At 34.4% G+C, this 24,093-nt stretch overlaps 1 pseudogene; it reads right to left on the bottom strand.

The window, feature by feature from the left end:
• Nucleotides 1-21,644: 21,644 nt before the first annotated feature.
• On the bottom strand, nt 21,645-23,533 carry LOC117197592 (NACHT, LRR and PYD domains-containing protein 12-like; annotated as a pseudogene).
• Nucleotides 23,534-24,093: the final 560 nt, after the last annotated feature.

Genomic DNA, 24,093 nt, shown 5'->3' with positions numbered 1-24,093 from the left:
CTTACTTGACCCATTTAATTCTTAAACATAATAGATCTGGTAAACAAAGGCTTGGTTTGGCTTACCACAATAAAATGTCAGGAGCTTTTACTTAATTCTGAGATATGACTCAGCTGATAATCCTAAAGACCCTGGAGTAAAGTATGTTTGGTCCTATGTAAAGTCCTATCTTGAGGAAGGACTTTGCAATAACAACACAAGTCTATGCAATATCTTCCTCCCAGGGTTTGGAACAGGGGAAATGGGAACTGTGTGCTTGGAAAGAGAAACTATTCATCCCTATTAGGAATTAATGAATGACTCTGAACCCTGGGAATACAGGATGTGTATGTGATCTACCAGTTAGAGTGAAGGTTTATGGAATTTAGGTGGAAATTGGCATTTTAACCTACTTATATTTTAAAATGGGTTCAGTGGGATAACAAATTCATACTCATGTCATTTCCCAAATTCTTGTGCATTAATTAAGATATAAATGCCTTTTATCTTATCCCCATAATGGCTCCCTGACTTGAAGTATGAGGGTCATTTGGGCAGAAATAGTAAGTGGAAGTTTCTGTATTTCCCACATTCCAACAAATGAGTAAACCAAAACCAGAAACACATTTGTGATAGAGACAAAAATACTAGTAATATGCTGAATTTACAAAAGATATAGGAGTAGTAACGCACAGATGGATTTCATCAATGGCTGCATTGGGAGGGGGGTACTCTGTTCTACACACATAACTTGCTTTGACAAATGATATGTTAGCAAATGGGATGAAAGCTGAGATTGGGAAAGCCATTGCACAGTAGGGCTGGCTCTTTAACCAATTTCTTTCTTCTAACTAACCTTGACAACATGTCCTGGAGCCTGCAGGAGGATAAAATGTGTGGAGAAGGTGGAGAGCTAAGTCATCCCCTGTGAGGCCCACTTGATCACAGATGTGTAAATGAGACTAACAGAAAGTATGCAAAGCTGGTCCAGGTCAGCAAAAACACCCAATGGGACTGAGACTCAAGAGAAACAATAGGATTTTTGATTTAGGCCAGTTAAATATTGCATCTGGATATGCAATTTTATTGAATTAGTAGCTAACTATCATGGGTGGTTACCATCCCATCTCCTTTACTTCACCTATTAACCTAATGCTCAAGAGAGAGTGACCTTGCAATATGAAAGTGGATTATTTTAAGTTTTAGCAGGAAATGACTTTGATTTCAACTATTCATGTAGATGTTGTCTCCTTACTTGAGGAAGTCACAGATCAAATTCTAAACACTTATTTTACAACTAGTTGTAAAACTAGTTTTTGTTTTTTTGTTTTATCAAATATTTAGGTGGAATTTCTCTCTCTCCTCATTTTCTTTCCCCCGAATACTCAGAAATAGTTTGCTTCCACGTGGCAGGAGAGTAATACATCTTCTCCATCTTGCTTTTAAGTTTTAATACATTTTAATTTGCAGGTATATTGATCGTAGTACTGTCCAAAAGAACATGACACTTGCCCACCAAATAAGGACCTTATTCTTATAAGATTTAGAAAGCAGCATATCATTCCATGACAGTTTGTGAAATTCCATAAAAATAAATGGTTTCTTTACTCAGGGAATATTTTTGGAGGTCCAGTGACCTGGATACCTTGAGATATCCCTCAAAAATAAAAATAGGTTTATGTGTTGGATTCCTGTCTATTCAGAAAAAATATAAGCAAAGCCACTTTTGGTTTTAGAAAAAAACAAGAAACATTTAGTTGAATTGTGTTGACAATTTTCTGTGTTGCTGAGATGCCTTCATTGTTAACCCAGAAGAGAAGGCTTGTCAGACTGTCCCAAATGGGAAACAGGCAACTCTGCCACCCAACCTTCAGAAGCAATGGATTGGATGATGAATGTATTTATTTAAAAACAGGATGCTTCAGGGACCTTGTGGTGAACCCAGCAAGGAGAATAAAAAGAGAGATTCTCAGGATAGCTCAGTACGTATGCATAAATATAATATACATAGATGTATATGAATGATATAAGTATTTAAATTATTTTCATAAAAAATATATTTGGTATGGTTTTGGTAACATTAAAGTTTAGCCCACTTGTTAAAGTTGTGATATTATTATGAAAAAAAAATTTTAAAGGAGGAATAGACATGATCCAGAGAGGATGGGTTTAGAACTACATATAGAAACTGCCACAGTTTTAAAAATACCCCTCCCAAACATCTAAAGTTTTTGAAGAATCAATTGACTATGCTTATGTGGGTCCAAGTTGGGATCCTACTCGCTTCCTTTGATCAACATATCTCTCCTTTTTACACTGACTTGACGATTGTTTTGAACTTTTAAGTGGTTGAAATATTTTTAAGACATTTCTCTAAAAATCCGTTATTAAGTATGTAAATGGAAACACAATTTTACATTATTTGACTGAAGTACAGTTTCGGGAAAAAAAAAGATGCTCAATTATGCCATTTTACCAAGTAATTAATTTTTAAGATATTTAACTGCATATTTAATTTTCTTAGATATGAACATATTTATTTAAATGACAATAATTTTTACTTTTGATCACTCATTCTGGAATTGGCTCAATCACTCTGCCTCTGGCTGTAACAGCTATTGTTCATAATTCAAGTCCACAGATCTACTAAAATGTTCTGCTACATATGTGTTCAGTCTAGGGTTTTAACTTACAGGGAAACACATATTCAGGGACATCTATTTTCACAAAAATGGTGGGAACACAGAGAACATGCCATGCAAGCAAATTTTAAGTCCTTGGTTGTTTAACACCTATTAAGGGGCTCATTGTTCAAAACAAGTTACCTGACTGAGACCAAAGACAAAGTTTAGGGAGAATATTCTACCAGTGGAAGTAAAGTAGAGTAAATACGTATTTTAAAATAATATTCAAATTCTCATGATCTGTCTACTTCAAGTCTCTCTAGTATGCAAAATATAAGAATCTCATATGTTTGTGAAAATCATGGTGTCAGGTTTGAAGTCCAAGTTTTTGAAATCTTGATGAAATCTTGATGCAGCTCCACTTATCTGGGATCCTCTGAACCAAAAGAAACAAACAAATAATAAAAAATCAAATATCACCCACACTCAACATTAATGTGTAGTACAGGGAGCTGGTATTTTCCCAAGGCACATAGAAGTCTTCCATCGTTAATAATTCTGGACAAATGATATGAGGTATCTGTACTCTGAAGGAAAAGAATATTTCCTCTTTAGGCACAGGTTTTGTTACCACAGCTGTTCCCTTTGCCCTCTGGAAGTTTCTTCTTTTTGCAGTATGACCATTGACAATTCTGGAAAATTGGTTAAGAATAAAATAATTTTAAAAAGTAAAGAATATGCCCTTTGGGGAGTTTGAGAATCTCTCTCAACCTGACTCCTGTCTTTGGAAATTTGGGGGCTGATAGACTTCTTATAATTTGAATAATTTCAGTTTCTTGCAATTTGGCTGACAGAACTTTTGACAATATAGTTTTCATAACTTTTTTTTCATTTTACTTATTCATTTATCTTTTTTTAAAAATTTTATTGGAGCATAGTTGCTTTACAATACTATGTTAGTTTCTAGTGTGCAGCAAATTGAATCAGCTATAAATACATATATAGCCCCTCTTTTTTGGATTTCCTTCCTCTTTAGGTCACCATAGAAAACTGAGTAGAGGTACCTGTGCTATACAGTAGGTTCTCATTAGTTATTTATTTTATACATAGTATCAATAGTGTATATATGTAAGTTCCAATCTCCCAATTCATCCAGTCAATTCCATGTGCCAAGAGCCACACTCTCAATTATTTCTGTCTCTAGACTAAATTGAAGTTTCTTTGAGCAACTTAGGCTGCTGTGAGACCACATTTTTCCTTGGATCCTTTTATCCAACTTAAAGGGTATACTTGACACTAACTATTTATTTTCAGAAATTGTAACTAAAAGTATTTGAGCAACGCACCTAATTTGGGTTTTTTCTTATCATAGACAATAACACTTATATTTTACTTGGTGAAAGGAGCTTTATTTTAAAAAACCTATGAGTTATGGATTTGCTATATTTGCTCTAAATTCTGTTTGCAAACTGACAAATACTTTCTGTGACCTTATCTCTGTGTTTTAGTAAACTATGAAATACAGCTAGTAGCAACCAGCTCATTATTTCAACATTTGCCTCAAGACCGCCAAGCCCTACATTTAAAATATATCAGGAATATTTTCTGCCTTTTAGAAGATCATAAGAAAATTTCACCAAATTATTTAGCCCTAAAGAAAATAAATTGCTATTTTTCCTACCTCTGTTATCAGTTTTTTCACTTCAAGCACTTGGTCCAAAATCCAAGAACCATATATTCTAGGTTATTTTTACACAAGCCAGTCCTCCTATTTCTAGTGTCAATTTTTGTACCAGCTTTTACTACATAAGAAAAGAGAAGCAAAAATTAAAATCTTCTAGCTTCTAGCAATAGATATTTATTTTTTTCATGTCTCTGCAGTTTAGTTTAGGGGTCTCTGCTCCAAAGTGTTCCTCCTGGGGCCAAGGCTAAAGGACAAGGGCTACTCAGTTACAGCTCTCCTAAAGGTCACAGACGAGTGAGATGACACACCCAAGCACACAGACACACTAAAAGCCCTGTTAATGTCACACCTGCTAACATCCCATTGGCCAAAAAGGAACATGGTTGAACCCAAGTTCAACTAGTAATGAATGCACTCTTCTCATGGAGTTCAGGTAAAAGGAGTTACTATTTTTCAATACTAACATGTCTTTGTCTGTTCAGGCTGTTGTAACAGAAAACCATAGACGGGGTGTTAGACAACAGAATAGACATAGACAACAGAAATTTATTTCTTACAGTTCTGGAGGCTGAGAAGTCCAAGATCAAGGCATCAGCAGATTCGGTGTCTGGTGAAAGCTTGATTTCTCATTCACAGCCAGCCATCTTTTCACTGTATCCTTACATGGTTGATGGGACAAGGAAATTTTTCCAGGTTTCTTTTGTAAGGGCACTAATCTCTTTCATGAAGGCTCTGCCCTCAAATCACCTACCAAGGGCTCCACCTCCTAATACCAATACACTGGGGCCTGGGATTTCAATATATGAATCTGGGAGGTGGCACAGACATTCCTTCTATAGCATAATGTAATCTAATACAGTCTTACTAAAACTAAGTTAAAGAATGTCTTCAACAGCAGTTTTTCAAGAGTGAAAAACAAAATGAAAAATACTCAAAACAAGTGTATGTATATACTAGTAAATCATCACCCATTTGAAATGTTATCCATTTGCAAGTGATCCTTGTTAGCTGGAATTGTAAGAGACAACAGAGAGATGGGAATTATTCTCTTCTAACATCATGATAGCCTCACAAGAAATATTATCCATAGACGAGTCATCAAGGAGCCTCTGGTTGATTTATTTTTAATATTTTCTCTTTAGCCCCAATTGAGGCAACATGAAAGCATTTCATATTTGACTATAACATAATTAAGCTTTAAAACTTTTTTTTCCAATAAGTGAAATACCTTTTTTCCCTTTTTTATTGAAGTATATTTGATTTCCAGTATTTTGTTAGATTCAGGTGTACAACAAATTAATTCAGTTATACATATATATATATATATATATTCAGATTCTTCTCCATTATAAGCTATTACAAAATATTGAACATAATTCCCTGTGCTGCACAGTAAATCCTTGTCGTTTATCTATTTTACATGTAGTGGTGTGTATTCGTTAATCCCATGCCCTTAATTTAGCTCTTCCCCTGCTTTCCCCTTTGGCACCCATAAGTTTGTTTTCTACGACTGTTTTTTATGCACTCTTCCTGTCAGGGTGGTACTGGGACTTGTTCCAAAAAAATAAGGAGATAAGACCAAAAAAGAGATCTAGTGAACTGGTAGTTCAAAACAGAAGTAAGGCAAAATGTATACTTAGAATCATGTTTAAGAAAAGCTCCAAATAACACAAGTGCCATCAACTGAAATTCAAATAAACCGTGATAGGAAAAGGTAGAGAGAATGCTCTAAAGGTGTGTCTCTAATGCAAAAAAAAGATATGACAGATTATTTAATGCAGTAATTTTGAAAGAAGTAACTGGTTTGGTCACCTATTTCAGACTCTCTAAGCAATATTTTCTCTACATCTAGAAACCTATAATACTTTTCTATTTATTCTTCTATTATAGGAATTTTACCAAGGGATACATGAATATGATCATTTTCTGTGTGTTATCCTTGATGTAATGTACCCTTCCAATCTGAGCATTCAATTTTGCAGGTGAATAATCTTTAAATAGGAATTATTTCTTTTTTCTGATTCTGTTTTCTCCTTTTAAAATGTCTATTATCCTCATTTTAAGATTGTAGATCTACCTACATGAAGCTAGCTTTTCTCTCAATGATTGTCTTTAAAACAGGATTTTATATCAGAAGTTTATACTGGGCACCAAGATAAAATAGACACAATATTTGAAAATAATTTACCAAATAACCATGTACTGATTTTTGAATAATTTCACTATGAACTATTTCTTTGATCTTGAGCACCCTCATATACTTTGAAAGTACAAAAGTTTTGAGAGAATGAGTGAGATCATTTTGTGAGGATGGTATTTTAGGAGAAGTCTTCACTGTGTTCCTTCCACATCCCACCATGGGAAACCTAGTGCTAGTCCTCTTACCTCAAACCTAGTAAAGAGCAGGGCTTTGAGAGGGACCTAAAAAAGCTTAATAGGTGACAAAAACTAGTTGGGTTCAGAGTGGTCTAGAATTTGACTTCAGCCTGAGAAGCATTGAGGACAAGAGTTTCTCTGACAGTTTTGGTGCCAAAGCTGAGAAACATCATTACCATGGGATTTGTCAACTTTCCCATGGTTTATTGGGCAAGGGTTAAATATATGTTTCCAGAAGTTGAGGTGTGGTCCTCACAAGAAAGAGAAGCAACAGGGCCTACAGGGCCACACAGATGGGTATAAAGAACCCAGTAGCAAGAAACTGGAAGTAAGCGAGCTGAAACTGAGGATGAATTATCAACTGACTCCCTAGAATACAGAAGAATCTGCAAGAGTGAAGGGAAAGGCACTTGGACCAGTCTGGCAGAAATGTCTGAATAGCCTCAAAATTGTGTCCCAGGAGACAAAGAGTCATCTTAAACAGTGAGGGTCATATAGAATGAAGTAAGCTTAGGACAGTACTAATGAAAGTACTTAATGAAAGTATTAAATGAAACTGCCGTATTTCTGTGCCTCTCATTTCATAAAAATCAATGGAACTGGGACTTCCCTGATGGCACAGCGGTTAAGAATCACCTGCCAATGCAGGGGACACGGGTTCAAGCCCTGATCCAGGAAGACCCACATGCCACGGAACAATTAAGCCGGTGTGACACAACTACTGAGCCTGAGTTCTAGAGCCTCTGAGCCACAACTACTGAGCCCGAATGCCACAACTTCTGAAGCCCACACACCTAGAGCCTGTGCTCCACAACAAGAGAAGCCACTGCAGTGAGAAGCACGGGCACTGCAATGAAGAGTAGCCCCTGCTCGCTGCAAATAGAGAAAGCCCGCGTGCAGCAACGAGGACCCAACACAGCCAAAAATAAATAAATAAATAAATTTATTTAAAAAAAAATCAATGGAACTGCTGGCAAGAGATAGCAGTAAGGAGAGAAGCAACCAGTAGGAGATTATAGGATCCAATAATGCTCTTTCCCACTTTGGGCACCCCACCTGAAGCTACTTGAGCTGCAAGAGGGGTATAAATTTATCGCTGGATCAATTCAGAATCTTGATTAATATCTTGGTCTGGCATTATAAAGGTTGAATTGAATCTGTCTTTAAAACTTGTCAACAGAATGTCTGCCTCATAAGATTAATTAGATGACCTACAGAGGTTGCCAGGATTCTTATCTAGATAAGACTTGCTTTTTTTTTTTTAATATAGGGACAGGAAACATGATTTCACTCAATAAATGAAAGGAATGGTGAGAAGTCAATACAGTGTGGTTTAAATGCATTGTAAATCCAGCTTCTTCAATATCTTTTTTTGTCTTTGTTTTACTTTATTCTGGATTGTGTAATATTTCTTCCATTTGATCAATCAGTTTATCTCCGTGTCTATCTATCTATCTATCTATCTATCTATCTATCTATCTATCTATCTACCACATGGTATTAGAGAAACGTGGAAGGTTAAGATTTGAAAAGACCTGAGGTTCTACTTAACCATCCACCTTCATTTTTACATGTTTTCTCCATTCTCTTGAGCAGATAACTGCCCTGGCTGTAAATATTTATAATGAGAGAGCAGCCTACTCTTGAAAGCAATTGAAACAGAGAATTAAGAATCCTTCTAGGTGCTTCCCTATATTCATCTGAATTGGTCTCCTTTCATATTTCACCATTTTACTTTTCCTACCAATTACTCTAGGTTTTTTTCTGGAACAATATGTAAAAAATATTTAACATGGAAAAATTTTAAGTCAACTTAACTCAGATACCATGTTCTTATACTATCTCTGCAAATCTCTTAATCCTCAATTTCTCATAAATCTTAATTTCACACACTATAGGAGATGTTTTGACTGTTATCTATGTCCATTTTAAATTGTGGCAAACATAAATGGTCTAGTACTCCACAGATAATTTTGAGTAATTTATTTAAACACGTACGTCTGTTAACTTTAACTAATTTCACTTTTATACTATCAATCAATGGGATAGTTAGAGCTCATATTGAGCTCATCAACTTCTAGAACATCAAGTATTATTCAAATAAGCTATTAATCCAAGTTCATGTCCTGTCATATCATATAAATTAATGTAGTATTTTTAAAGTTTCTTTTAAAATACTATTAATTCATTCTGATATTGTTAAGAAATTTTAAATCCCAATTATTATATCTAACACATTAGACATCCTTTCTATTTTCCTTTATCCATAATTTTGTAAACAACATCTAATATTTTAATTTGATTAATTTATACAAGATATGAGACTATCATAAAATGAAACACCAGAGACCTCACCTAATTTCCATATTGATAATTTTGGAGAATTTTTATATAAATATTTGTCATCTACTGTAGCTCAAATTTTGAACATTTTCACAAGAATATCAAAGGTGGTTTTTAGTGGTTTGCTAAAATAAATATATCATGTCTACAACTGACATCAACTGCCTTCTATTTACTTCCAAAATCAATGGACATTTTCATCTATTGTCTTACACGACTTCACAGCAGAAGCAGATACTACTTGATTAGTTAACACTGTTGGTTGCAATAGGCAAAATTCAATTCACCGTAGTTTAGGACAAAAGAGGAATTTATTAGAGCTTAAATTTCATTTTTAAAAATTTTTAATCTTTCTTCATAATTCCAGTTTGAACTACTGTCATTTGTTACCTGGAATATTAAAGTAGCTTTCTAACTAGTTTCCTTTCTCCCCCTCCATTTGGTGATTACTGAGATCTTTGTAAAACTTAATCAGATAACTACAGTATCCTAATATAAATCTCCCTAGTGGTCTTTGATTGCCCATAAAGTCCAATGTGATTTCAAACATGCTGACCTCATTGGACATGTAGCCTATTCTTATCTCCCTACCTTCCTGAATTCCAGCATACAGATCATTTTTATGTTTCTTGAATTCATTGAGATCCCCCCAATTCTTAGGCTTAGACTAGTTGTTTCCTTTGTTTACTCTTTGGTTTGCTCCCTGACCTCCCTTTGGTTGACTGAATACGTTGTTCAGATGTTGACTCAAACTCTTACATTCTAACTGTCCAATATAAATTACTCCCAATATCAACTCACTCTCAATCACTTCATTCTGTTTTTTAAATTTTTGCCATGCATTTTACTCTACCATTATGTTATATTGTTTATGAATTTATATGTATTTATTTTGTGTATCCCCACATAAGAATATAAAACAGATTAGAGAAAGGACACCATTTGTTCACAGTTGCATTCTCCACACTAAGGAAACAATGCCTGACAATTGATTAGTCCTCATTCAATATAGCACAAATAAATATAATACCCTGGAGGAAGGAGAGAAAGGAGGAAACTGATAATATATATCCTGTCACCACTAAATCTTATTCTCATGCCTCAGTTTATCTCTAGGTGTCCACTTTCTCTCAACCTGCTTATTCCAGATGCTAGAAACAAAGGTCCGGGAAACTCTAAGTTACATGTTTATTTTGTTACCTCTTGATATGAGTAGATTCCTTCAACTCAGCTGAATTTCCAAAAAAAATTCTGGAGAAAGAAAGATGATTGGTCTCACCTTGACCACATACCCAATAGGTGGAATAATTATTTCGAAGACAATTTTAATATACTGTGATAGAGACTGCTGGTCCAAGCTAATATCAGGGCTCTCCTCTTCCCTATGAATACACCACTAAACAAGGTTTCACAAGGCCTTTGCTTTGAGTCGTTCTTGTACTTGGAATATTTGTGGAAGTGATGGTGGTCACTTCTAGTTGAAGTGGATAAGAGAGAAGGAGGACTCATCTTGTTCTCTTTCCTCTGCTGCCATCAAGATAGAGGATGCATCAGAGGATTTGGAGGCCGCAGGGTTTAGTGGAGTGAATTAATGGAAGAAAACTGGACACCAGAATGATTGCATGAAAGTGACCCATTGATCTCTAACCAATTGTATCTTCTGTTAGAAATACACTTTATTGTGATAGTCTACTGAAATTCTAGTGTTGTTTGCCACAATATTTAGCCTAGCTGAACAATATATATTCTTCCATTCTCCAATTTTCTGATTTAAGTCTCAGGCTTTTTATTGTGTATGGTTCATTGATCTAAGTTTCTAATCAATCAATCAACTTCTGTAAAATTCCTGTAATCAAAAAATAAATAGAACACATTCAGCATAGCACCATCTACTTTTGTAATTTCATACTACTTATAAAGAAGTAAAAACTTATAGATATTTGCAGATATATCTACATGCATACCATTTTAAAAATAATTTTTCATTTCTTTTATATTTATAGCACTCAGTATTTGTTTTGGTAGCTCTCCACTTCTCTTGATATAATCTTCACAACTGAATCTATTTACTTGGAATATTTTATTCATAAATTTAAATTCTAATAAAGGTGATATTTCTGAAAATATCAGACACCTGATATTTTCCCATAAATCATGATGACAATAATTTCTAGTTTACCTTCTGCAAGAAAGAAAACACATTAAGGACAATATAGCATTAAGAGCCACTCTAACAAAATTTATTAAATGTTTTTAAAATTAAGCAAATAAGTGCCTTGCTAAAAAATTGTTATATTATCTACTGTAACTCTAACTGGAAAATTTAGCTTTTATTAATATTGCTTTTGACAGAGCAGATGTCATTTTTGAATAACAACTGATATTTGTCTTTTCATTTCTCTAAAATTAAAGAAAAAACACTTAAAATTCTGTCCTTTGCATGAGACTATTTTCCTCCTTCACTGAAGATATATGAACAGCATCAAAAAGTCTTACTCTGCCTTTAATTCATGATTTCCTTCAATTATGTAACTTTTTAAATAGCTCTTCTTAACATAGCAGGAATTCCTCCTGTTGTAGAATTCCTTTTTTTATAACTCAGACATATAGTCTAATCGCCCTTATGTACGTGCTTTGTCACTAATAAAATTCTTATTGAAAATTAACAATGCTTTCAGTATGTACCTATACAAAGCATCATATATCTACATTTCTTCCAGGTACACAAATATCCTTTTAACACTCACCCCTCCCCCCCAATATCATTAAACAAAAGATATACATGCTCACATAAGATAATAGTTGTTATTCAGTCTAATTCTAACACTTATATGGAAACATATTCTATACTGCCATTGAAGACATTTTGAAGCAATATAATCTAAAGCTAGGTTTACTTAGTAAAGTAAAAAGCAAGAGTGCTTCTTCATAAAAATTGTTTCAAGAGATAATCATTTCATATCACTTTCCCATAGCTTTGACCTGAAGAAGCAGAAACAAATTTTATATACTAGTCTAGTATACTCTTGTTATGGATTATTTTTTAAAGAAGCACAGTGAACATGACCAATGAATAGAATGCATAATGTATGGGAAGATGAACAGTGAATAATAAAGTTTTAGCTTAAATGAGAACCTCTTTCTCTCGAGGCTCAATAGTTTGATCAAGGCACTGTGTTTTAAAATGTAGCTTATAACCTACCACACTGAAATAGGTGGGAGAATGTGTTTCAGATAAGATGTGAATTTAGAAATCTTATCCTTTGGTTACGTGTCTCAGGGAGTAACAATTTTCCCTTTAATAAGTATTTCAATTTAAAGAGAGATGCCTCAGTAAAATGAAAATAAATGACAGTGCTATCTCCAAAGAGACAGTGTATTATTTTTAAATGGATGCTCTGTCCCATGCTCTGCCCCATGACATTTAAATGCTCAAATTAAACAGTCAAAGATAGGGTTAACTCATTCCCACAGACGTGAAATTGAGTCTCCATTTTTGTTCTAATTTGAATGGAAAAAAGACAAGGGAAAAGAGCACCAAACCTAAATAATATTTTTACAAAGATTACATATAACAATAACCAGGGACATAGGGAAATCTCGAATAATGTCATTGCAACTTAGAGCTAACCTTCTTGATTACCGCCCAAATATTCTTTGTTACAGGTATTCAAAAAATGGAAAACAATTGTTAAGTAGTTTTTAATAGATAATTATATTTTTAAATGATTATTCATTGGTCTTTAGATTTGAATTTGAAATTTTTATTAGACTTTGAAGGTAATTGGATTTGAAACAATTCAATCACATAGACACCTGATATCATGCATCTTTACTGTTTGACACAAATCAGGCATGCTCATGGCATCAAGGGTCTGACTGTCACATTTGTTTTGTCTGGAGCAAGTTCAAAACGTTTGTAAAATCTCAGGACAACATGTCCCTCAATTTTTACATTAGCCCCAATATAGTAGAAGAAATTTTGTGAGGGAAAATAACAATATACATAGATATTTTTGGTGATAGGATTTTCTCCCTCTTTTTCATTCTTATTTCACCCTGTTGAGGAAGGGTATTTTCAAGCATTAAAATGCAGCCAAGTCTCTACTTTCCCATTCCCAGTTGTGCTCAGGATAAGAAAGTTGAAAATTTACTTCAATTTACACTGCTAGCATGTATTTGTTAGAACTTTAATCTCTATTATTTTCATTAATATCCCCAATATCAGAAGAGAAAATTGGTATAATTGATGTACTATTACTCTTTTAATTTCTAGGATTACACATTCAGGTATTGGAAATAAGAATGATGAAATAAACTAGATAGCATTTTTTTTCCTAGAAAAAAACAATTATCTGGGGCCCACAGTAAAATATTCTGAATAATCATTGTGAGTTTTGTTTTGTTTTAATGTCCCAGGGGACTGTAACCTTTGGTCAAGATTGAAAAACACTCACCTACATTGTGGTTTCCCTGCAAGTTAATTATGCTACATAAGGAGATGAAATACAAACTTTGTCAAATTTGATTACATCTACAGGTATCTCAACTCCCTGTATACTATTTCTAAATATATCTTTTATGCAGTGATAACTTAATTGTTACTTCCATGATCCAAATCCCTTTGAAGAGAGCTGATTTCCCAGTTTTCCAAGTATGGATGCTAGACTATTTCCAACGGAGGACTGGATGTGATTTAAAATGTACAATCACAAGCAACTAGTCCAACTATATAACTTATCAACTTTTGAATCTTTACTGCAAACTTTAAATTGCAGCCATACACTCCACTTAGATTGACAGGAATGTCTAAGAGTTATAATTGCCTTAGCAAAAGCAAATTTGTGGCTTTGCATAGAATGTTCATTCTTTTAAGTAAAGATGCTAACTAATAATTTCTCTGCTGACAAAAAGAAATGAAGTAAAATATTTCATGTTTTGATAAGCTATTTAATTTTTTGAAGTGCATAGGTAATATATTCTGCACAAATTTGACATTAAATGCTTATAGCTCTAATATTATAGGATATACATAATGTATATTCATGAATTAGTTGTGCAATAGTTAAATGCATCACTGAAAACAGTTTTGCATTATGCAACATACAAACATTCATTTACTGATAGTTTGTTTATCCATCTGCCATTCTCTTAGTGTTTATTTGGACTTAATTTTCATATTCTTCCTGATACGTAAACATGCTAACCTATTAATTTAACTTCAGTATTCCAGTTCACTAAACAGCTTAATGCCCTTGTTACACAATTGCTCTTGTTCTTCATACTAAAATGGCAATTTTATGAAGTCTTGTGGTAAGTATGAATATAGATTTACTAACGAAGTAAAGCTATTAATACATGAATTCATTCAACTCCTCAGAGTGCATACTTAATGGAACATACAATCAACTAATATAGTAGAAAATCTTTGAGAATGAGATTAACTATCTCTGGGCAATTTCAGCTTTTACTTGAGAAATATTCATTTCTATCAAGTTTGCTGATTCTATACTTTTCAAAAGGGTACACAAATTTAAAGTTTTAAAAATAAGAATTTTAGAAAGAGACACATATTCTAACCACACTAAATTAAAGGAAAGGGAGGTACTTCTGACATTACAATTTATCTTAGTTTGCAGAAGTGAACATTTGAGGCAGTTGTTTACTGAGTATGGAGAAAATGTGAAATAATTCATGGGTGTGTATCATACCAGTGGTTAAAGAGCAGGCATGAAAAATGACTATTCACACTGATGACTGCATCAATTTAACATAAGAACATGTATTGAGTATTTCCCAAAAGAAAACATTAATTTAAGAATCCCAGATTCAAGTTAAGGAAATTCACAGTTCTTGTGCAGGAATTCTCTCTAATAATTTTTAGTCATTTATCAATTTACTTTCTTGGGGTAGAACCAACACTGAGATTTAATTTATCTACTTGTAAATTCATGAGAGTATGATGTCCACATTAATTTGTACATTAAGATACAGTTTTAATTTTCTTTAGTATTAAAATGTAAAATATAACTAAATTATGCTTAAAACATTTGGCTGAGTGTGTGCAATATTAATTGCATTTAAAGATGGAGAACTCAGAAGTAAATGTCTCCAAGTTCTCCCAGTGCCATGATGACTAAGTCAGGACAGTAAATATATTTACTTCCAAAGTCCCTGGCTGTTACAGGACACACTCTAGCAAATCAACTAAGGGAATATGTTTCAGAGTAATGATGGTATTGTATTAATTTTAGCATGTACTTTTAGCTTTATCATAGATTACAAGAATCTATTATGGGTTTTTTTTTTTCATACTTAGTGTTAAGTGGTTAGATAAGTTTGCCAAAATATTTTCATAAAATCCTATTCTAAACTCCAAATATACATGTTTATATATATATATATGTATATATATATATATACATATATATATATTATTTCTTCCCCTTTCAAACTCTAATGATTCCTAAGAAACTGTTTTACCTGGCAAATAGATTCTCTATTTCAATACACTTAATTCTATGGTAAGTCAAAAGACTTGGAATAACCAAAACAATACTGAAGTAGATGAAAAAAGTTTGAGAAGCCACAATACTTTCAATAATTCCCATAAAACTTAGTAATAAAATGTGTGGTATTGGCAAAATGATAGACATATAGATCAGTGCAAGATAATGGAGAGTCAAGAAAATAAACTCATGAACATATAGCTAAAACTGATTTCTTATAAAGAAAAAGCAAATCAATGGGAGAAGAATAGTCATTTCAACAAATGATGCTGGAACAATTAATTGTAAGTCAATATCTAAAAAAAAAAAAAACCTTAGATACAGACCTTACACCTTTCAAAAAATTGTCTCAAAATGCACCTGAGATATAAATGTCAAAGGAAAAACTATAAAATTTCTAGAAAGAAACAAGGGGAAACTCTACATAATCTTGTGGTTGAGGTTTTAGATATGACACCAAAAACATGATACATTAAAAAATTGATAAATTGGACTATATAAGAATGAAAGTTTCTGCTTTATGAAAGAGTATGTTAAGAGAATGAAAAGGCAAGCCACGAACTGGGAGAAGATATATGTAAAACACATATCTGATAAAGAACACTGTGATGGTTAATTTTATGTGTCAATTCAACTGCCCAGTAGTGCTCAGATTAAACATTATATCTGGGAATGTCTGTGAGGGTGTTTTCAGATGAGATTGTCATTTGAATTGGTGGACTCAGTATATTGACCTCCCCAGTGAGGCCTCATCCAATCAGATGAGGGCCTGAATAGAGCAAAATGTGGAAGGAGAAATTCATCCCTTTTTTTCTGCCTCAGTGTTTGAGATGGGGCATCTCATTTCTTCTCTGTCCCTTGGAGTGGGTTTCATACCAGTTGCTCCCCTGGTTCTCAGACCTTCAAATTCGTATTGAATTACAACCTCCCAGTTTTCCTGGGTATTGTGCTTGAACTTGGCATATTGTAGGAGTCCTCAGTCTCCATAATTGCATGAGATAAATTCCTGATAATAAATCTCCTTTATATCTTTATATCTATCTATCTACCTATCCATCCATCTATTATCTATCTATCTATCTATCATTATCTCCTATATTCTACAGGTCTATTTCTCTGAAAAACTTTAATACAGGCACCTATTCAAAATACAAAAACAATTCTTAAAATTCCACAATAAGAAATTTAAAATTCTAGTTAAAAATGGACAAATCAGCGGAAAAAAAATCTCACCAAGATGTCAAAGATATACAGATGACAAAGAAACATATGAAAAGATGCTCAATATCATTTGTCATTAAATTCCAAATTAAAACAATGAGATACTAGTATAGACCAACTAGAATCGATAACTTCCTAAATCTGACATGAATGTGAAGTAACAGAAACTCTCATTCACTGGGAATGCAAAGTCGTTCGCCCACTTTGGCAGTTTGGAAGTTTCTTAGAAGGCTAAAGTTTGTCTTAACATGTGATCCAGCAATCATGCTTGTAGATATTTATCCAACTGATTTGAAAATGTATTCCACACAAAAGTCTGAAAGTTTATAGCAATTTAAATCATAATTATCACTAGTTGGAATAAACCAAGATGCCCTTCAATAGGTGAATAAATTAAAAAACAAACAAACAACAAAAACAAAACAGGAATACATATGTATAGTGCAGTATTACTCAGCAATTAAAAAAGGGTTAACTTAATAAACCCACACAAGGATATGGGTTAATCTTAAATGTTCACTGCTAACTGAAAGAAACCAGTCTGAAAGGCTGAATACTGTATGATTCCATTTATATAACATTATGGAAAAATTAAAAACTGCTGGGATAGTAAACACATCAGTGGTTGCCAGGAGTTGGAAGGAATATATTAAATAGGTAAAGCAAAGAGGAATTCTGTTTATAAGACAGTGAAAAGGAATTTTATTTTAAAATATTATGTATGATATTGTAACTGGATATACATGACCCTAACCCATCTACAGAAATTTAAAGCACAAAGAATGGACTTTAATGTGTGTATTTTTTTTTTTTATTAAGGAAGTCAGAGGATTCCAGAATGGAATAAAGAATGTGACCAAAAAGTAAAACCTAACTGCCTCATAAATGTATGAAACAATCTCACCAAATAGGGTAAGATAAAAAGGAGCCAATTTAATTAACTTTGGAATTGAGTGGAATATAAAAAAAACAAAAGCAAAGGGAACTCCACACCAGTACTGCAGTCTGGTTGAGAAAGGTGTTTTCCATGGGGATATGAATTAACCATTCTGAAATAACTATACATCATACTAGATTTACACAACTAAGTAAATTCATGGTGGAAGGTGGAAGCTAGATGTTCTCACTGTTGGAGTTGATGGTTACAGATAAGTCAGTGAAAGGGCAAGAGAAGGACTAGGAAGTATTCACTTCCCTACATCTAGTGTTGCTTGGTAGCTTAGAGAAAATTAACAGCTAACATGATTTCCATTTTTGTGGTTTTATTCACCTGATTATCAAATGTGCATGAACAAATTCTTGCATTATAAATAAATTTTTTAACAGAAAACTGTATTCATTTGCAGTAAATCCCCCACCCCACCCTCATTTCCCAGTTGGTGCTTATTGTAGGGTTGTCACCTCCTTCCTGGGAAGGGCCATGGACCTTTGCTTTTCTTTCTCATTCACAGCTCCCATCCCCTTTCTTAGAGCAGGAGGAGGAGAAATAAGATTGACACACAGGCAGTTCTTAATCTACTTGAAATCCTGTAAGAAGCTTGATGCACTCTAGATGTGGCAGATGTTTAAGAATGACTTTGCCCTGTGGATATTTTTGTGGGTTCTTCAGAGTCTGACCCCTCCAGGCCCTTCTGATTGTGTGGGCCGTGCCTCTGCTTCCTCTGCAGCTCATTCCTCAGTAACTCTCTTACTGCTGGGGTTCTTTACCATGTCAGACTTCCCTCTTGGGCAGACTGTGTTCTAAAATGAGGTCAGGCTGACACTACTGCAAGAACTCACTGGGATTCATGCACTTGTTAATCACTCCCAGAAGGAAGAACAGTTATTTGGCAGATGCAGCTTTTACCCTGCTACCCTACAGGTAATTTGATCTTTCCCAAGCATGGGTCAGGAAATAGTCCTTCTTGTCCTTCAATTTCCAGAGCACATAGCACATGTTCCAAATTGCTCTGTTAAAGCCTATTCATTATAGTTGAATTAGAAATTGCATTCTTTCATCCCTATCTCCTGTTCTTATTCTGGAGAAAGCCACAAAGACTTCTTTTCAAATTAAATCCTCTTTAGCAATTCCCCTCCTTTAAAAAAATTTTTCATTTTCTGTCTCGAGAATTCTTGGTTCTTATTGTGTTTATGCTTCAGCTGAAACTGAGGTACAAAGAGTTCCATTCTAATATCATGTTATAGTGATCCACTTCTGCAGTGGAATTGTTGGCATTTTAATCTCTTTTTATGTAAATCTCTCATTACGAGAGAGAAAAGAAAGTAAAATACAGACTTATAATTCAATTATTTTTTTCATTTGCTATTTTTCTAATTCCATTCATTACAGATAAATCTTACTTTAATGTCAGTTAAATTAGAAACTATGAACTCCCATTTGTAACTGATACACAAAATTGTGAAAGGCTCCACTTAAAGACTTAAGCATTCTTTATTGAATGTTTATATGATCTATATAATACATTATAGATAGTGCAACTACAGAGTGGAAAAAAATACAAAATCCCATAACATTTCTTAAAGGTACTGTAGTAGATTGAATGTCTACATCCTAACCCCAAGAACATCTGAATAATATTATTCAGAAAAAAACGTACTTTGCAGATGTAATTAGATTAAGATCTTGAGGTGAGATTATTCTCCTAAATTCAATGATAAGAATCCTTATAAAGAAGCACACGAAAGTGAGATAGGAAAAAAGAAAAGAAGGTCACGTTAAAGATGGAGGCAGAATTGGAGTGATGCATCACGAGACCAGAAACTGGAAAAGGAATGCTAAAACCTGATTTTGGACTTCTAGTCTGCAGAATTGTGAGAGAATATATTTCTGACATGTTAAACAACCCCATTTGTGGTAATTTGTTACAGCAGTTTCAGGAAATTAATATAGGAAATCAGTTAGGTTACATTAAAATACTCAAAAAATAACAAAAGTATGGCACAAACATCCTTAATTTTATTTATCATTCATTTAACAATACAGGAAAGGTGATCAAGGGCAGCAAGTAGCTCTTCTCAACAGACTCAGATCCTCCCATCTTTGTCTCCTTTATTCATAAGCTTTGCTATAGTTTGCATTCTTTCAGGAGAGGGGAAAAGAGAGGGTGAAGGAGTCAAATACACTCTGTTAAAATACATCATTTCTGTTCCCATTCTATAAGAGATGACGTAGTCACAATGTCACATCTCAGTGCAAGAGAGGCTAAGAAATGTTCTCTATCTTGTGCTTGGCTATAATGCTATAACTATGGATGAAGGAGGAAATGTTTTGATGAAATGCTAGCATAATTTGCCTGACTTAGTGTTGTCAAAATTAGAATTTGCCAAAATTGAAGTCAAGTTAATATTTTCAAATCATTACTATCATCTACAAAATTGTAAGTGTACATACAAATATACAGCTTTATTTGTACTTCATATGGTAGTATGTAATTTTCAGAATGTGCACAAGGTACATTGCCTACATCATTTTTCTAAGACAAAATAATTTTAATTTTACAAGAAATGATTCACACATTTTACTTAGATTTAGAAAAGCACAAATCCAATTAGCAAATTTTCTAATCTAAAGGTGCTATAAGTGTTGAATAGTTGGCCATTTCTTGAACCAAATTGCTTCTTAGAACCAATCATTAGTAGTGTATTATAAGGAAATTGAACACTCAGAATATGTCACCACACTTTTATTAAAACCTTTGAAAGGACAAAATTATACATGCACTTTAAATAACTTTAAAATGTATCAGATGAAGACAAGGGAAAAATATAAATTAAATATGGAAAAATCTCTTGTACTGTCAGTAACAAGAAAATCTACTTCCCTTGTGAAGAAATAAACAAAAACAAAAAACAGTGACTTCTGTCACACAAATGGTAAATACAACACTCGCTTTTCACCTTCGTAGCTAATTAAATTTCTTTGCATTTTGAAGATTCTGTTCAGTTTCTTCTAAAAAAATATACACTCAGTTTTAATAACCTAATAAATGTCTTACTCAAATAGCTAATTTACATATTTCAATATCAACATGCTTTATTTATTTAATGTGAGTAATCATGGAACATTTATTGATATCCACAGGAATGATGTCTTCAGAATCTGAGTTACTTCCTTTTCAACATTTCATAAGTTACAAGGTCACTAAATTTTTTATCTCTACAAATTTCTTCCACTTACCAGTAAATTTTGGTCTTTCTAGATATCTTCACTATGGATTCAGCATGGCACGCTCATGGCATTCTTGTGAAGTTTCCCAACAATCATTAGTTTGTCTGAAGTTTCCTAGCTCAAATCCCTGATAGTAAAATCCTGGTTGATTTAACTCATGTTTTCATCCAAAGCATGGTATAAGTTATTGGCTGGCCCATAGTTGGCTAACAATGGCAGGTGTCCAACCATGGTCCAGTTGGCTCCAGCCAGGGGACAGAATCAGAGTGAAAAACAAAATTGCGAGGTTTATTATTGGGGCTGTTGCCATAACAAGCATTCTGAGGTTCACCAGTGTTCCAGACTCTCTAGTATCTTTATTGCACCATTAATCTTTGAGAATAGGGTTTTTCAACTTCAACACAATTGACATGTATGCCAAATACTTTGTTGTAGGAGTTGCCTTGTGCATTTTAAGATATTTGCAGGATTCCTGGCCTCTACCCACTAGATGCCAGTAGGTTCCCCCACCCCAATGTCTTCTGTCATTGCCAAGTGTCCCCTGGTGGAGCAAAATCACTCTCAGTTGTGAGCTTCTGCTCTAGAGTCATCTGGGACAATTCTCTAAATTCTCTCCATGGCACCAACATTCTTCAGACTAAAACTCCAAGCTCAGTCACATGATGATTACATAAACCCCAAGCAGAAAGGATTTATTCTGCATATAAATTTGTCTCTTGAGGAAATAAAAGGCCTTATCATTATGTTGATTGGCAGGTCCTGGGATGATCTTCCTCCCTCCTTACTGCAAGAGAAGAAGCAGTAGATAGAACCATTCGGCAGCCAACGTCTAAGTAAGGTTTTGTTAGGTGAAGTGCTGCCAGTCTTCCGTGGCTTGTTCCAAATAACCAGAAGACTTGAAGTTTGCAGCTGGGATGACTCAGGATCTATCATAGCAGCCTGATACCTGTGTTTCCCAGCACGTTGTTAGTCAGATAAACTCTTGTCATTGTCTGGTTAACCCCCAGGGTAGAAGAGAAACATCAAATCTCTGCTTATGAGCCCACAGCTATCCAGCCATAGTTTCTGGAGTCCACAGGTGGGGTGTCACAGGCCCTCACACAGCAAACATATGCCCCAGCTTCCCAGGTCATTCAAACTCAGATCCAACTCCCAGAGTTGGTGGTTGGCCTAGGGCACAGCAGAGAGACACTCAAAGGCTGTAGAACTGAGCCATCAAATGCCTAACCAGAGGGTCTGGAGTTTACTTGGATGCCTGAAACCCTCATACAGCAGCAGCACTTAGGTTCCCCAGCTCATTCAAGTTTAGATCCAACTCTGCCAGGCTCTGATTCACACTGAGGGTGGGAGTCAGGTCTTCACAGGCAGCAGCAGTGACTTGGCAAATCTTCAACTGCAAGATCCTCAGCCAATGACTGGGTGCCTCAAGCTTAACAGAAAAGCCTCAGGTCCAAATCCTCCAGTGCACTTGGTGCTGAGCAAGGAGGCAGTGTCCTGTCAAGCCACAACCTCCAGAAGACACTTCCTCAACTGAATCATCTGCATCCTGCATTTGGGATGCTGGAGCCCCTCACAGAGCAGTTCCATGCCTGACAACCCCAAGTCATTGCTCCTTAGGTCCATCCTTATTAAATTCTTATTGGATATCAGAGCTGCTGTGAGGTCCTGATATGCAGGGCTAGAAACTCAGCACCTCTTCAACCTCAATTCTGCAGTTTGTATTTGGGGTGTCTGAGTCTTTGACAGAGCAGCTTCACCCCCCAGCTTCTCAGGGCATTGCAATACAAAAGCAGCTCTATCAGATTTGGATTAGAGCTTAGAGCATCAGCAAGCTGTTCATTGTAGATGTCTGACAAAACAATCCTCTCGGCTGACTATGCCAATAGCATCTGGACCCTGAAGTCCATCTCACCCATCTTCTTCACCCACACTGCAGGCAGCCCTGTACCAGTGCAAATTTATAGAAATTTATAGAGATACTATAACTAGCGCTGTCAGTGTAGAATGTATGTTTAGGAATTCTGCCTATGAATGTGTTTCTATCTGTGCTTGAAGATGGAAGTGATTATATAGCTTATTGCCTATGAGAAATAACAATTATAGATAATATTTATTTTAATTGGAACTGGGGTGATTTAAAATATAATAGTATCAAAGTCTTAACATTTATAGAAAACTAAACTGATATTGCCAATATTAAGAGAGGCAGAAAAGCGATGTGAAAGGACACCAAAATGTTTTCCCTTTCCAGCTATAGGAAAAATTAGATACTTCAAATTTTACTCTGTATAAAATAAGTAAGAGTAGTCTAATTGATGATGTGTTAACAAACATTTCCCAAACCTCCATGCCTTGAAGCAACAAGAATTTATTTATTTTCTACATTTTAAATTTGTTCTGGGATCCAAGCTAGTTAAGTGTCATACCATGTGGGATATCACTGGCCATGATGAAAAGAAGAAGATGGACTTTTACAGTAGTACCCAACCCCTGCACCATTAATAAGTATTGGCCAAGAAATAAAACTTTGCTGCTATATGCCACTGAGATTTTGAGGCTGATTATCATCACAGAATAACTCTCTCCTGATTGAAATAGATATTTGTACCTGAAGCAGGTACATGGGCATGGTTCATCAGTTTGCACAGAAGATATGAATATTGGAATCTGGAAAATAATGATAAATGTTATACAGTAGCAGAAAAAAGTAAAACTATCCCTAGCAATATACTAAAATATCACATATCTCATGAAATTTTAACTCTGGGACAAGAAGTCTGAAAACACTATTAATAGAACACATTTGTTGTTGTTTGTTGTATTTGATAAGGTACTGCCAGAAAAAAAAGATCTCAGGAAAAACAAAACAAAACAAAAAAACAATAGAAAACCCAGCTTATCAGAATTAAGAACAAGAATTAAGAATAGAGAGACAAGATAATTGAAGTCCTGTAGGTTCATAAGAAGAAATTATTTTTTACCTTACCCTCTTATTATTCCAGAAAGAAAGAAGAAACAAAAGAAGATTTGAGCTATAAATATTTATTAAAATTTAGCAATATGAAAAAAAATTAGTATTTTATTACCCATGCTTAAAACCTGAATGGATTAAGATGCCTCAGTACAAGCATGACCTTACTATTGTGTAGGATCTAGTACTTTTAACTGCATAAGTTGACTCAGAGGATT

This window comes from Orcinus orca, chromosome 18, assembly GCF_937001465.1.
Source record: "Orcinus orca chromosome 18, mOrcOrc1.1, whole genome shotgun sequence".
In the NCBI taxonomy this organism is placed as follows: domain Eukaryota; kingdom Metazoa; phylum Chordata; class Mammalia; order Artiodactyla; family Delphinidae; genus Orcinus; species Orcinus orca.
This window is presented reverse-complemented; position numbering and strand designations above follow the sequence as displayed.